We start from the raw sequence: 15,221 nt of genomic DNA, 5'->3' as shown, positions 1-15,221 counted from the left end.
CACCATTCTCCTGTCCATCTCTAGGAGTTTGAGTGTTCTATATTCTTCATGCAAGTGAGATTGTGTGATATTTAGACAAGGAAAGCTTGGAGAGACCTTCTCATCTGGAAGTGATCATGTGACAGGGGCCAGAAAGCTACCTTGTACTAGTTGAAAGGTGAAGCCAATACGAACTTCCTGTAATGAATATGAACATTATGTATTGTAAACATATGGTAATAAAAGTAAAAGGTAAAGGGGAAGCCATAGATTTATTTCAGGGCAGACAAGAGTTTTAGAAGAGAAGCAACTCTTGTTGGTGAACTGAGAGGGGTGGGTATGGAGGGATGAGATGGTGATGGATGAGGTAGGAAGGGAGGTGGATGAAGGAAGTAGGAGAGAGAGGCAACTGATGATGGGAGAGCTGGCGTGGGGCTGGGGAGCCCATGGCAGGGTAGGCCTCAGTGCGCCACAGGGGGCTGCTTGTAAAGTGGAAGAGCCTAAGGGGTTCGCTGTCACTGGGCTGGAGACAGAATGTGATCTAGCCAGGGGAAGGGCATCCTCAGACAGGAGGAATGGCTGCTGGCTCAGCTCCCCCTTCCCTCTAATGCTGCTGGGTTTTTCTGTACTCCTGGATGTGAATCATGGTGCTAGCAGGAAATGCACGACATGTCCAACTTGGGAAGATTTGAGGAGCATTTCATTTTTTGGCAGAACCAGGGATTGAACTCAGACCCTTCTGCTTGCCAGGCAAGTGCTTATTCTACTGAGCCATCTCCCTGGCCCCATTGAGGAGCATTTCATAAGCAGTGCAGAGCAACAGGGAGGATAGTGTGGGGCCCCAAGACTGCCGGCACTGTGCTCACTGTCTGGAGGCCTGAGTGGTAAGGGAGAGAGAGCCATTCCAAGAGCCCAGCCAGGCAGAAGGCTGTGAGGATGGCGCTGCAGGCAGGAGCTGTGACCCCCCAGTGGGGGAGTCAGGCAGCTATACCAGATCTGTCCAGCAGGAAAAGGCCCTGATTTCATGTCCTGCTTCCTGCTCTCCCTCCAGGGCTCCCACGGCCCAGCCTCAAGCAGAAGCCTGAGCACAGGTCACATGTGGGGTGCGCACAACTCCGGGTCCAGAGCAGAGGCGAGGAGCACACTTTCCCCTCTACCTTCTCCTTCCATCTCAACACTTGGAACGTTTTTTCCTTCCACTGTCATTCAGCTTTCTCTTGTTAGTTCCATTCTGCCCTTTACAGCTAAAATTATTTTAAATCTGGCAAGTCACAATAGAGTTGGTGTTGTAACTCACTGAAACCATTTCTCCTTATCTGTGCCCTGCCTGCCTAAAACAAACCCTTAGGCTCTTTGCCTCTTTACAAATGCCTGAGCTCTACACCAGTTCTTGGTCTCCCTCCCTCCCTCCCTCCCTCCCTCTCTCTCCCTCTCGCTCCCTCCTTCCCTCTCTCCCTCTCTCTCCCTCCCTCTCTCCCTCCCTCCCTCCCTCTCTCCCTTCCTCTCCCTCCCTCCCTGTCTCTCCCCCCCCCCACTGGAATCAGACTCAGGACTCAGGATGTTGTGCTTGCCAGGCAGGCACTGCCCCTACACCAATTCTCTTGTAGGGAATAAAGCTTTGCAACTTCTGTCCATCCTGAGGTCAGGGTTCTGTGCTAGAAGCAGCCCTGTACCTAACTTAGGTACAGAGGGACTGACAACTGACCACACAGTACCCCAGAATCACCAGTTGTTTTGAACTTCCTGAGAGTATTGTGAAGGACTGACGTACCCACCAGCAGGTGGCATTAGAAGTCACAAGGGCATGAAAAGAATTAACAATCGCTGAGAGCCTTGAAAGCATTTACCATCACTGAGAACCTGCTTGACATCATGTAGCAAGGTGATGTAATCATCCAGCAGTGACTTAGGAAAGGTTAAACTAGATATGGACAGAAGCAATACGTACAAGTGATGTTTGAAGAGGGACTATATAGCAGAGCCACCAAGTTTGGACTTGGGAGCAGTGACTGTCTTCAGTAGGACTATAACACTGTCTCAATGTCCTAAATTGGGTAAAAACTTTTACGTTGTGTGGTTATTTTGACTTCAGAGAGGAGCCAGAAATTGCATGGCGCCAGATCCAGTGAATAAGGTGGCTGAGAGCATACCGTAACATGAGCCTGCTTTGCTGTTGGATGGCCCTTGGCAGCAGCATTCACTGTACTTGTTCCATCATACCTTATAGACACTCAAGAAGGAGAATTTCCAGAACTGCTTCAGAAAGTGGCAAGAAGAATGGGATAAGTGTGTGTGGAGCGAGTGGGAGTATTTTGAGGGGGATTCATGGCAATGTGTCTTAAAAATTTAATGTTCACTGTACATTTGTCTCACATCTTACATAAAAGGGCATTCTGTCATGCTATGGCAGCCATACCAAAGGTAGGTGGGGTTGGGTAGAAAAGCAGGTGAGGGGATGACTGGAGAACCAAGCATGTGGTAATTACCAGAGGGCAGAGGTACTTGATTTTTTTGGTTTTAAGAACTCTTTTCACTCTTAAAAATTATGGAGGATCTCAAAGAATTTTAAGTGAGCTACCTCTGGGTGTGTATCGGCCAATCAGCTACCTGAAATGAATGCCCTGATTTGCGATACTTCTCAGTCTCCACAGTGTAAATTCTCACCATAGACCAGTTCAAGCTATGAATAGTCTTTCCTGTGAGCCAGCCCCAGTGCACTACGGATAGCTCTTGACAGTTACCATTTAATGTTGAAAATTAAGGTTCAAGACATTTACTGTGTATCACAAGTAATAATTCTTAACTATATGTTAACACATTTTTCTCATTTTTATTAGTACATATTGGTTGCATGGATTATCAAGTTTCATTCTGGCAGATTTATACATGCAAATACACATACTTTAATAGTTTCTTTAAAAAGATCGTTTCTGCCCTGAACACCCCCCCACTGTACCCTCCCTTTGTTTCACGTCTTTGATGGCGTTTCAATGTATATAAAGCATTTGGACCATATTCATGACTCCTACTACCTGTTTTTACCCCTTTCTTTCTCCTCTCTGTTCCCTTCTTATCTAGTAATAGTCTCCCTTCTACTTTCTTCTCATCTTTTTTAGATTCCATATAGTAGGGAGACTGTGCAGTATGTGTTTTTCTAAGTCTCATTCAACATAATCATCTCTAGATCCATTCATTTTTTGCAGATGACAAAATTTTGCTCTTTTTCATGGCTGAATAGTTCTCCATTACTTTTTTATTCATTTGTTGATGGACACATAGACTGGTTTCACCTCTTGCCTGTTATATATTATGCTACAATAAACATAGGTGTGCAGGTATAACTGTGGCATACTGACTTCAATTGATTTTGGGGATTTTTTTGAAAAATTATTTCCTAAAATGAAGAAATTTAATAACAAGAATGGCATTGGAGGATCCACACACATGCACACACACATGCGCACACACCCCTCACTCAGTTCACAAAATTAAATTGCAGAATCATGGAAGGAATTAAAGTTTGTAGCCATGGTATGTATGTATAGATTGTAAGTCTTCAGAGGAAACTAGATCGTCCCACCACCTGCTTCTGCCTTAAGTATGTTGCAGTGTCGCTTGTCGCGTCGCCTCTAGACAACTTCAGTGCGTACTCATGAGAGAATGAATGCAAAAGTTCTGTCTCACTGCTAGCATGGAAACACTTTGGCTGCAGACACCCTGGCAGGATCTGGGAGGCCCGCAAAGGTCCCGGGACTACTCTGAGAGCTGCTGGCATAGAGAAAACCAGGCCAGAAAGCTTGGTTGATTTCATATTCAAATAGTAAGAGTCTGAGTAATCATTTCCATATGGTACTATGTGTGTATAGATATCTGTGTATAATATATATATACATATATATATAGAGAGAGAGAGAGTAAAAATATACAAAATCAAAAGTTTAAAGTTGAAATGAGCAATGTAATGAATGAAATCCGCGCCTTCCTCCCTGCACCGTGAGGACTGTGCGTGGAGTTGCGCAGCCCACATCTCCCTGAAGACCTGCTGCTGTACAGAAGAGTGCTGACCATCAGGCCTTCAGATTTGGTGGGGAGAGGGCCCATGTCACGAAACTTTGAAAAATAATGTTGACGGAGTAAATATAGAATTAATGTTTGCTAGGACTAAAGGGTGTGATGGGGTGAGGAAGTTGGGATAAGCTTCTCTTAACACTTGGTGAGGGGTGGAAAGGAAGTAATTGATTTTCTTGAGGATTAGGTAGATGGGACCTTTAAGTCAGGACACTAAAGCCAATTATCAGAGCAAGAATTAGTTATCGTCGACCTCTTTCCCAAGAACAAAATAAACGAAGCAAGAAAATCCTTGGCAGCTATTTTGGAGATACACTGAGAACAGTACTGTGTTTTTAAAAAATCTTTTATTTATTTGTTTAGTTGGTATAGGGTCACACTATACAGCTCAGACTCACAGTGATCCTCCTATTTTACCCTCCCCAACACTGGGATTACAGGTGTGCAGCACCACGCCCAGTTTCGGTGGCCAGCCCAGCTCAGGGCCGGCACAGCATGCGGTACCAGGGATCAAACCCAGGACCTTGAGCTTGCCAGGCAGGTGCTTAGACTGCTGAGCTAGCTTCCCAACCCCCACGGTACTGTATTTTTTATAGTAGAATCAGGTAATACAAATAGTTAATAGTTGCATGAGGTTTCACTTTTCTAAGTAGCTCCAAAGAAGTCATTCTTGTAATGCTTTGGAGTTGGCGTGGCCGTGCAGAACTGACCTGTCCTTTTGCAGATTGATAGACCTCTTGAAATGAGCCCACTGGTATAAATGAGCCGTTGAGGAAAGTTCTCTGAGAAGAGATAAGTTGTGCCTAGGGTGACACCCTTCCGCCACGTGTCCTGCTCAGCGTGGGAACTTTATTTTGAAGCCACTGTGCTCTGCTAGGTACCAGCTGGTCCTGGGCAGGGGCTTACTTAGTGCATGTTAAGGTATCAAGGCTGTCGCAGAGAGAGTTTTTTTACTGACTACCCTTAGTGCCAAGAGAACCCCAACAGCCAAAGGAAAATGTCTCGAGAGTAGAATTTTAGTGACTGAAATAAACACAGGAGGCAAGAAGTTAATAACCAAATCAATCCCAGGGGCAGCTGTCTACTCCACCAACCCTTAAAAGTCCACCTGTGGGACTTGGACTTATATTATACACTATAATGACAAGAGAAATATGTTTGGGGCTGGGGTGCTAGAGTGGCCAGTGTGTACAGGCCCCGGGCTGGAGCCTTGGCCTTGAGAAAGAAAAGTTACTGTGTACCAAGCGAGCTTGGGAACTGTCTTGAGCTAAGTGAATCACTCATGTTAGTCTTTCAGCCAGCTCAGTGAGGCGAGTGGTATCGTCGGCGTTCTGCAGAGCACGAAGCTGTGAGAGGTGAGGAAACTCGCACAAAGCTGTCTGGCTAGTAAGAGACAGAGAAGATGCAGAATCTTCTCTCTGGTGCGCTGTGACGTAACGTGGTCGTAGCGGTGAGGACCCCCAGAACAGCAGAGCACTCGGGGCCTTTGGTTTGGGCTTGGAGTTTTCAAATGTCATTTTGTATCCGACTAATCACGCCCACAAAAAGCAAGAAGACATTGGAGTTATAAATACTCTCCCTTTTTATCTTCCTACTGAAAGGCATAAAAACCTCCCTTCAAACTTGCGTCCAAAGCACATTTCTTAGCATCTTCTGAAACACTTGGGTTAGGTGTACATCCCCTTACCAAGTGAACTTGCGCTGCTGCTTCTCCATCTTTACTGAGAGTAAACTTACCCTGATGGATTCACTGGTTTCTTTTCCCCACTGTGTACGTAGTTACAAGCTTTTCCACCTAAATATTAATTTTCTGTTTTTTTCAGGGCTGAGAATCTAGCCAGAGCCATTGCACATACTGTATCACTAGACTATGTCCCCAGCTTGAATTTTTAATATATTTAGTACAGGGTCTAAAGGGTCTCACTATGTAGATCGGACTCATAGTGATCCTCCTGTTGTCAGCCTCCCAAGCACTGGGATTACAGGTGCATACCACCACGCCCAATCTCAATCACCGCCTCAGTGTGCACTGGGGGCTGGGCCAGCACGGCATACCAGGGATCGAACCCCAGTCTCTGTGTCTGCCTAAGCAGGCACTTTAGTCTGCTGAGCTATCTGGCCAGCTCTGAATTTTAATTTTTTAAGTAAATAAAATGACCAATGACTTGGTTATTCTGGTGTCAAAAAGTAGGCAGTTCTTTCCCTTGGCTAACTAAAACAGAAACCATAGGGGATTTCTGTAGGATGGCTTACCTGGGTACATGGAAGTGTTTGTCTTGCTTTTTAGCCTGTTCTTCCTGTGTTGGCTATCAGTGACTTTTTCCACCATGGCTACCTAATTACTGTGGCTCAAACTCTAGGTTGCTATGGTGATGTGTGTACTCTGCCACAGTTTCTTTATGATACTCTTTACATGACCCTTTCTTAGAATCTCAGCGGTGGTAGGAAATGGTCCAGGAAGATTAGAAAGATTTCGTTGTTATTGGTTGATTGTTTTTACCTTTTTGTGTTGGTTAACGCCTTGATGCTAGCCATTCTTTCTGGAGTGAGAGGGATTCTTAGCACTGTTTTAATTTGCATCTCTTGAATGACTAGTGATGTTGAACTTTTTTTATATATTTATTTCTCATTTCTACTTCTTCATCTGAGAAGTGTTTATTCATTCAGATGCTCATTTTTGGATTGGGCCTTTGAATTTGGGAGGTCTGACTTTTTTAGTTCTTTATATGTTCTTGACAGTAATCCTTTGTCTGAGGAACAGCTGGTAAACATTCTTTCCCACACCGTCGGTTGTCTCTTCACTCTGTTGGTAATTTCTCTTACTGTGCAAAAGCTTTTTAATAAAACGAGATCCTAGTTATTCATTTTTTGTGACATTTTCCTGTGGTATCAGGGTTTTGTTCATAAAGTCTTTGCCTATACCAATGTCTTCAGGAGTTCTACCTAGTCTGTCTTCCATCAGATTTAGTGTTTTTATTTAATATTTAGACCTTTGATCCATTTTGTTTCTAGTTGAGTGCATGCGGATCTAGTTTTAATCCTAGGAATGTGCTCAGCCAGTTTTTCCAGTGGCGTTTATTAGAGAGACTCTCTTTCTACCAGTGATGATGTTTGGCTCCTGCGTCAAAGATCAGGCAGCTGAGTGTGTCTGGAGCTGTGTTTGCATCTTCTAATCTGTCCCAGTGCTCCTCGGGTCTGTTTTTGTTGTTTTGTTTTTTTTTTTTTTTTTTTTTGCTAGTACTGTGCTGTATTTTAATCATAGTAGCTTTGTAGTATAATTTCAACTCAGGAATTGTGATGCCCCCTGCCTTGCCTTTGTTGCCCAGAATTGCTTTTGCTATTCTAGGTCTCTTCTTATTCTAAATGAATTTTAGGGTTATCTTTTCTAATTCTGTGAAATACGTTATTGGTGCTCTGACCAGGATTGGATTAAACCTGTTTAACAATTTTGGAAGTATGGCCATTTTCACTACATTGGGTCTTCCTACCCATAAACAAGGGACAGCTTCCTTTTCTGATATTTTCCTCAATCTCCTTTTTCAGAGTACTCTAGTTTTCAATGTAGGGGTCTTTACTTTCTTTTGTCGTACTGATCCCTAGGTATTTCATTGTTTTGGATGTTATTGTGAAATGTGTTATTTCTCTAATTTCTCTCAGTGAGTTTGTTACTTGTGTTCGTGAAGACTACTAATTTTTGAGTGTTGGCTTTGAATCCAGCTACACTATTGCATTTGGCTTTTATAGTTGGTGGGGCTGTGGGGCGAAAGGAACCCTTCTTCCAGTGTTGGTGGAAAGGTGAACTGGTGCAACCACTGTGGAAATATCTCAAAAAACTACAACTAGATGTTCCATTCAATGCAGCTATTCCCTTTCTTGCTATCTTCTTGAAAGAATTAAAAGCATCAGACCACAGTGACATATGCACATCCATGTTTATAGTGGCACAGGTGGTAACAGATAAATCTTGGAAATAGCCCAAATATCCATCAACCAATGAATAGATAAAGAAGATGTAGTTTAAAAATAAAAAAATAAAAAAAATTAAAAAAAAAATAATATATATATATATATATATATATATATATACAGTAGAGTACTACTCTGCCATAAAGAAGTTGGGATGCTTGAAACACATTTACATAAATTGATGCGTTTTGAGGTCATAGTCTTAAGTGAAATACACTGGACACCTGTTCACATGATACATGGTCTCTCTGGCATGAAAAATCACAAGTACAAGGGCCAAAATATACAGGGATATTGGGAAATGAGAAGAAAATGTCAAATGAGAAGGGTAACAGGGGCAGGCAGGCAAGAAGAATAGAAGAAAAAAACAGAAACAAAGCTTTTGTAAATAAAGAGGGGAAAAGGGACTCGAGAAGGGGAAGGGTTGGGAAAAAACAAAAAGCAAGATTTAGTGCATTCAAGTAAAAATTCTCTATGATAAATGTCACCACTATGCCTATCTAAAATGTACCAGGCCGGCCAGATAGCTCAGTGGATTAAAGCACCTGCTTAGGCAGATGCAGGGGCCAGGGTTCGATCCCCAGCTTGCCATGCTGGCCCCACCCTTGGGGCGCACTGAGATGGCAATTGAGACTGGGCGTGGTGGTGAGTGCCTGTAATCCCGGCTCTTGGGAGGCTGAACACAGGCGGATCACTACAAGTAGATCTGTATAGTGAGACCCTGTAGACCCTGTACTTAATCCCTAAAATACAAAAAAAAAAAAAAAAAAAAAAAAAAAAAATTTAAAAAGTGAGAGATACAATATACCAAGAACATTTTTTAAAAAAATTTTTAAGAAGCTCCCCATGGCAACTGCTCTTGGTGGCTGCCACTTGAAAAGCTGAGGCAGGACAATTGCTGAGAGTTCAAGGCCAGAACTATACAGTGAGACCCCGTGTCATGGAAAAATGACAAAAATCCCATTGCTTTTGTGAAAGTTTAGACACACTTGGAAAACTAGTAAATTCCTCAAGGCCCAAAGCAACAAGTGGGTGTTTCATATGTCTGACACCAGGAAAAATGTCTGCTTGACATGTAGCAGAACTTGATCAAGGTTTATTTATCAGGAAATGGGAACATTCTGATTGAGAGGTTGGGAGGGATGGCGTCATCAGGGAATCTGCTTTGTGAAACAGAGAAGAAAAGCCTTTGGAGATTTATAACTTAGTATTTTCTGATGTCCTAGCTCATGGTTGGCTTGATTGTTTTTCGTATTGAGATAGGGTCTCACAATGTTGCCCACACTGGTCTCAAACTCCTGGGCTGGAGGATCCTCCCATCTCAGCCTCTCAGCCAGCTGGGACTACAGGCATGCGTCACTGTGCCGAGCATATGGTTTATCCTTTGTGATAGTCTTTAGATTAGAAGTTGGCAAATGTTTTCTGTAAAAAGCCAACTAAGTCAGTATTTTAGGCCTTGTAGGCCAGCCACATATGGTCCGTGTTGAATGACTCAGCTCTACCATGTGGTGTGAAAGCAGCTCTGGGGAACACGGACATGCGTCAGTGGGGTTGTGCCCAAACAACTTTATTTTCACCAATAGTCCTTGGACGAGTGTGGCAGGAAATCAACAGTTTTAAAGGTTGAGACCTCCAATTTTAAATCTTTTTATTTATTTATTTGGCACAGGGTCTCACGTGAGCTCAGACTCAAAGTGATCCTCCTGTCTCAGCCTCCCAAGTGCTGGGATTACAGGCATGAGCCACCATGCCTAGCCCATGGCCGGCATGTGGTACTGGGGATTGAACTTGGGTCCTTGCACTTTCAAGGCAGGCGCTGAAACTGCCAACCTATCTGCCCAACATGAGACCACCCCCCCCCAATTTTAAGGGTTGAAAATTAATGGATTTCATATCAGAGGATACTTTGTGAGTCAGATTCCTATATTCAAACAAAAAGGCTTTAAATAGCCTTGACTTTTGTAACTAATTAATATAGGTAAATGGCTTTGGCATGTTGTTAGAGGCTAGAAACGAAGAAATTGCATTTCAGGAAAATCACCTGTTAATCCAATCATTAGTTAAGCATGTTGGTTATTAAGAGTTTATACTCTTTCACCCAGTATTTTCTTCTTGGAGTTTGTCAGCAGACACCAGGCATGGTGGCACATGCCTGTAATTGCAGCAGTTGGGAGGCTGAGGCAGGAGGATCATACTTGGAAGGCCACAAGTTTGAGACCAACATGGACTACATAGTGAGTTCAAGATAACCCTGAACTATATAATGAGACCCTGTCTCAAAAAAAAACAAAGAAAGAGTGAACAAGCAGTGAAGGAAAATATTACATCATTTTAGTCAGTAATGTAAGAACTAGTCAGGTATTCAACAGTAAAAGAATAACCATGTCTGTTACATAAAGATATATTTCCTTTGCCAGCCCCCCCAACATTTTGGGGGCCCCAGAACAAAAGGACATATGTCTGAATACTAAAAAAGTCATAAATCAAGCTAGAGTTAAAGTATGTCTCATCCTTCTAGTTGGATAAGTACACCTTCTTCTTGATCTGAGAGGCCAGGTTTACATTTAGACTGCTCAGACTCTCTGGAATGTCAAACTGGAAGGTGGTGCTTGGGGAGAGGCAGGCCCCACTCTTCTCAGCTGTGTTCCAGCTTGTAGCACGCATGCGTGTGGGGACTTGCTGACACATCCGAGGTCCACGGGCACCTGCTGCTCATCTTGGCCCTGGGAGCACGCAGTACTCTGCAGTGTGCCCTCGAGGGGCAGGTCTGGAGGAAGGGGTCTCGGCGGGGGCCTTTGTGCATGCTATTTTTCAGAACCTGAGATCTTTAGACTCCTGTGGAAGTGTGGACCCCTCATCTCTGTAGCCAGAGTATGGGTAGAACAGAGGCACCGTGAAGCGCAGGGCCTGAGGGAGCTGTTGGGCTGAAGGGCAGGACCACCTGTAAGAATTGGTAACAGGAGACTCTTTTCAGTATGACTGTGTGAGTGAGGGTTAGAAGTAAATATGATTGTAAGCCACACTCTGTGACAGATTATCAAAGCAGTCAGGCACAATGTGAGCTTGCTCCAGCAAGGAAGTCTAACCTATTCCAGCACTCTCCCTGCTGTGAGATAGGCTGTCATATAGACTTAAACAGTGAAGAAAAAAGAAAGTAACTATGAAAACTGCTCTTAATTATGTGAGGAGAAACACATACAAAAGGAGCTGGAAGGAGAATGGCAAAGCCAGAGGGAAATGTGACAATATATTGAGTGCATTTAGTTGCCCCTCAGTGCTAAAATTAGGGCAAATTTGGGGATGGATCCCAGGGCCTCGTGGGCAAGTACCTAACCACTGAGCCACATTCATTATTCCTGCCATGTCCCTAGCTCTGTCTTTTGTTTATTCGTTTGTTTTGTTTTTTAACAAGGTCTCATAAAGTCACCCAGGCTGCCCTTGAACAATTTAGAATCCTCCTGCCTCAGCCTCTCCACCAGACTACTTTTGTGTCCCTCCAGGCCCACCCCCTCCCCACCATTTAATGACTTGAATGAGCAAAGAAATAGAAGCTCTCTGACTTTTATCAGCAATTAATGGGAAAGTTAATACATATCACAGAGGCTGATCAACCCAAGAGTGGTGTTCAATCAAAACATAAGTAAGGTCAAAAAGTAGAACTCATGTGGGGGTGTCAGTGATGGGGGAGACTTCAGTCGCAATTCGATTCTTCTAGGTCTGGTAAGAGTTCCACCCGAATAGATGTTTGTATGTATATATCTAAATAACTCAAACAGGAAGACATAGCCAGAATGTCCCAGAAACTGACTGTACTTCTTATGATCTCAGACACATATTTTAAGTGAGTATAAGGGTACACAAAATCCATGCTTCTTCAGAATGCACTTGGAAGCGAGGTAAAGTACGTGCTGTGGAGTAAATTGCTGGCTGTGGTCTATTACTGCAGTACGCCAGGGAAGCATGGATTTGTGACAAGCAAGAAACCAATGTTCCACCTTGCATTATTGAAGGCATCAGCAAAGTAGGGCATCCGCAATTTCCTTAGGTTCCAGCCTTTGTCTAAGTGGTGGAAGAGAGAGATCAGGCTCAAATTATAGAGAACCAGAAAAAGTGCAATATTATAGTATAATACTCTTCCGATTACAGCTGAAATTTGTCTCCCTGATCTTTTTGTCTCTGCCAAATGGGGCTGACTCATCTCAAAGTGGCTGAAGAGACCATGCTGGTTATTCCTGCCATATCCATGTGTTCTTGGGGCTGTCTGCACGTGCTAGGAACGTAGGAAAAACAACGTTACCTAGTGGTAACACCTCCGTATACTGGGCCATTGTGAAAAACAGTGATAAGAGTTCCAGCAGTTGTTTTAGGTAACTCTATACATACAAAGTCATACTGCCACTGTTGTTCCTGGACTTGTTATTACCACTGTAAAAAATTGCCTTGTTATTACCATTTCTTAGCAGGTAGATATAAGCTTATTGAAATAGATCTCTTCTTTTTCTAGTAAATGTTTTTACAATCCCCCTGCCCGGTTAGGTAATACCTAAGAGAATGAAAAGAACTGGCAAAATGAAGGTCTTAAGGGGAGGTGAGGAACACCGCGTCTGTCAGCCGCTGTCCTGAGACGTGGGTGTGAGCGGGCCACAGAGGCGTGGGAGCCTGCGGGAGCGCGGCAGGGAGCTGCCACCCTTGCGCCTCCTGGAGAGGCTGTGTAGTCAGCATCTGGCTGTGGGCCTGCAATCAGGAAGAAAGCCTACCCTGAACAGAGGAGAGCCGGGGGCAGAGGAGGACTTCATGTCCTCCCGCCCCCGTGTCAGGCACAGTGGTTTTGGACTGTAGCCACATTCCAGGGTAACGCTGTGTCTTCACCTGTACCTTCCAAACCTTGCATCATCTTCCCCTCCTGCGACCTGTAAGCCAGAACCATATGGGGAAAGGGATTCCCAGATATCTATTTCCTAGCTTAGCCAAGCTGACAAAACCCAATTCTAGGATCTCTCTCTCTCTCTCTCTCTCTCCCTCTCTCCCTCTCTCCCTCTCTCCCTCTCTCCCTCCTGAGGATTGAACTCAGGACCTTGTGCTTGCCTGGCAGGTATCTCTATCCCCGCAAGACACAATTCTGCATACCCACTTTAACTTCTTTCTTTCCAACTAAGCCACCAATTGTGGGTCTCAGTCACTCTAAATGAAGAGGCCTCGATTACATAGCCTCTTCGATTAAATGTATAGCTACATTTAAGGTATGCTGATAAATTATGTTACCCTTTATATCTTCAGAATTAGTAAGTAAAAGCTGAGTTATTTTAGAGAGTTTTAGAGTTAGAGTAATTAATCGGCTAGACATTCCAGTTTTAGCTATAGAGAAAAGCCTGTGTTTTTCTCTCATCTCATAGAGGTACCCCAATGGCAATTAGGAAAAAGAGAAGCATTCTGAGATTGCCAGTTCTGTGGATAACTCACTAGAAAAAGGAGAAGCAGATAGGAAACTCCAACTCTGACCAATCTAGAAGACATCTGAAACCCCATAATGTGTGAGGAGTTGCTGCCAAATACAGGAAGGTGAAACCAGACAGGGTAGATGCCTAGGATGCTTTGCGCGCTGCAGATCTGAGACAAAGCTGGCAGGACAGTTAGCAGAGGACGCGGAACATCCTCGGGGGCAAACCAGCAATCCTTCGCTGGGGCCGTGAGGATGGGCGTGCAGACTGATCCAAGAGTGTGCCCAGAGCTAGTTTGGCCTAAAGAAGAAAAAACTAGTTGGGACTGGATAAGAAATCCCTAGGAAGCAGCATTTGTAGGGAGCAGTCTGATTTAGGCTAGCTAGAGGGAAGAGACTCAAACAGTGGAGTAGACCTTCCCTACTGCTCTCTTTGGGTTGAGAAATTAGAGCAAAAAAATCTCTCTCACATATATTTTCTGTCAAAATAAAGAATTCCTGCTAACTCAAAATATCATTTTTGGGCTGGGAATGTAGCTCAGTGGCACAGCGCCTGCCCAGCAAGCACCAGGCCCTGAGTTCATTCCTGGTACCAAAAAAAAAAAAAAAAAAAAAACCAAAATGTAGTCTTTGTTCCTTTCCCATGTAAGTCCACTGTAAACTTCTAGTCCTAGAAGAACTCACTTCACTCCAGAATGAATAAATATCAAAAAACAAAACTGGAAGGAATTACACAAAGAAAGCACTACTAGATTTTAATTACAACCACAAGTGGTTTGAACATACATTCACAAGGAAAAAACAAACCTGTGGCCTCAGGACAGCATATAGAAATTATCACCAAATGACCCATATATTAAAAATATCCATTAGTAAGACCCTTTTTCAAAAGGGGATGGCGATGGGGAGGTTGTTTGGTGGTGGAGTGTTACGTAGCATGCATCAGGCCTCGGGGCAAGCCCCACTACCACAAGTATCTGTGTGTGTGTGTGTGTGTGTGTGTGTGTGTGTGTGTGATGCCGTAATCACTGCTAAAAAAACCAAGAACTTAAAGCAGAGAGCTCTGGGAATATATGGGAAGTCAACAGCAGAGTAAAATGCAGTAAAGCTCAAGAAGAAGCAGAGGAGACAAAACTATTTTAGCAACAAAGCAACAAAGATTATTTAGCAACAGAGATGTTCTGGAAACAGCACACACAAAAAAAAGAGACATTCTGAAACCACAGGAAGGGACAGGGAAGAAAATAAAAAAGAAAATGCAAAATGGAAGGGCAAGGAAGAATTTAAAAAGAATTAAAGAGAAAATAATGGGGCTGCAGAGATAGCTCAGCGGTCTCAGCACCTGCCTAGACAAGTGCAAGGACCCAGATTCAATCCCTGGCACCACATACAGCACCAGCCCCACCCGAGGCATGCTGAGCAGACCACCGAGACTGGGTGTGGTGGCGCACACCTATAATCCCAGCACTGGGGAGGCTGAGACAGGAGGATCATTACCAGTTTGAGCTGCACAGTGAGACCCTGTACCCAATACGAGAGAGAGAGAGAGAGAGAGAGAGAGAGAGAGAGAGAGAGAGAGAGAGAGAGAGAGAGAGAGAGATAGGTGCTACTAGGAAAACTGGGGCAGGAGGATGAAAAGTTTTGTCAAATTTAGTGAGATCTTATCTCAAAATAAGAATTGTGTAGCTTAGTTGTAGAGTACTTGCCTAGCATGTGCAAGATCCTGGGTTCAATCCCCAGAATTTTAAAAAGAGAAGAGAAAAAAAAAGTC

General features: G+C 43.8%; 1 protein-coding gene and 1 non-coding gene across 7 annotated transcripts in view; both read left to right on the top strand.

Moving 5' to 3' along the window:
- The window catches only part of Greb1l (growth regulation by estrogen in breast cancer 1 like), a 213,995-nt gene that overhangs the window by 42,624 nt on the left and 156,150 nt on the right, over positions 1 to 15,221 (top strand). The gene's annotated exons all lie outside the window — the stretch shown is intronic.
- On the top strand, positions 11,028 to 11,153 carry LOC111817963. The gene has a single exon (XR_002822051.1). It is a non-coding gene; the product is annotated as a small nucleolar RNA SNORA28 (small nucleolar RNA).

This window comes from Octodon degus, unplaced genomic scaffold (genome assembly GCF_000260255.1).
Source record: "Octodon degus isolate 3935 unplaced genomic scaffold, OctDeg1.0 scaffold00075, whole genome shotgun sequence".
In the NCBI taxonomy this organism is placed as follows: domain Eukaryota; kingdom Metazoa; phylum Chordata; class Mammalia; order Rodentia; family Octodontidae; genus Octodon; species Octodon degus.
The sequence above is the reverse complement of the archived record's forward strand: the minus strand, read 5'-3'. Positions and strand labels throughout refer to the sequence as shown.